The sequence below is a fragment of the Arachis ipaensis genome, chromosome B02, assembly GCF_000816755.2.
Source record: "Arachis ipaensis cultivar K30076 chromosome B02, Araip1.1, whole genome shotgun sequence".
NCBI classification, from domain to species: Eukaryota; Viridiplantae; Streptophyta; class Magnoliopsida; order Fabales; family Fabaceae; genus Arachis; species Arachis ipaensis.
Window position 1 is genome coordinate 32453786 of NC_029786.2, and position 1487 is coordinate 32455272.

Consider the following 1487-nt stretch of genomic DNA (forward strand, 5'->3'; position numbering starts at 1 on the left):
TATTAAATAATAATATTTAATTAAAAATAATATTTTAATAAAAATAATAAAATAATGCGGAAAATGCAGTTTTCTGTAAAATCTTTAGAAAGACAACTTTAAGCGCAGAATCTCATAATTATCTTCATAAAAACTTAGTGAGTGGTAAAAACATATTAGTGAGGCAAAGATAAATAAAAGATAAAAAGTTGAAGAAAAGATAAAAATCGAAGAAAAAGTCTGTAAAGTTTTAATGATGGAAAAACAGACAGAGACTAGTGAACGAATTAGGGCAACATAGTTAGTCCTGGAATTGCGAATAGGGTTAGGTATTATATATATATATATATATTAGTTGCTTGATGCAACCCAGAGTTATATTTAATATATATTAGTTGCTTAATGCAACCCAGAGCTTCTATAGGGAAATTAAGTCACCTACAGCTATTTTCCGCTTCCCCAGAGCAGAGCAGAGTATATATATATTTTCCTGCAGTAAGCAGAGGCTGTCTCAAATGAGCGACTATTATTATATGCGCATTTATTTAGGAACAAAAAATCGTATTCGGGAAATCGGGATTACTCGTGACCGGATAAATGTCGGGATTGCGGGCAGCCAACCGACACATGAGCTCATGGCCTGTACTAGGGCTAGACATGCATCATTCTTGTCTGTGCATCACTCTCTGTTGCATTCTTTCTTGTGTGTGAACTATTTCTTTATGTTGTCTGCTTGAGTGCTATGTCTGTGCTTTATTTCCTTGTGTTCTTCTTTTTGTGTTCTATTATCTGTTTTTTTTATCTATTTAAAATTACTCTTCACTACTTTACTGTATTCTATTATCCATCTGCTAATCAAAAACGAATAAATAAACGTAACTAACAACCCCGACCCTACTAAGAACTCCCCAGTTCTTACCCTTTCTCTCCCTTCCTCCCCCTCAGATGGAGACGGGCGTGATCTTCTATGAGTTCGAGGACCCTTACGTCTACGAGGATCCGGTACATCACAGTTACTTCATCATGGGATTGGAGCCTCGTATTAGACGATATGCGTTACCTAATCGAGCTTTTCAACATCCTCTGTCTAGCCTGCATTTTGACCCTGATGCTCCTTACGACTTTCCCTTATCCTGGTTACATCCGGACGCACCTGGACATCCTTTTCCTGATGATCCTGAGCACCCTATACTAGCTCAACCTTTGAATGAGGTGGTACCTGAGCCTATCATTCCTGATGAGCCTGAGTTAGCTGGTGACTACGTACCTGTGATACCACCATAGTGGGACTTTCCCCCTGAGCCGATCCCTGACTTTCCACAGCCTGATGAGCCGGCACTACCGGACGGTGGGGTAGCTCCTATATACGTGAACGGACCTGTGCTCACGAATGGTTTTGTACATAGTGACAGCAGTGTTTCTGGTGGATCTGAGGGTATAGCTGTAGTTGTGGATGATGAGGAGGAGGAGGATCCTGAGATAGAGATAGAGCAGGATGAGGAGATGGA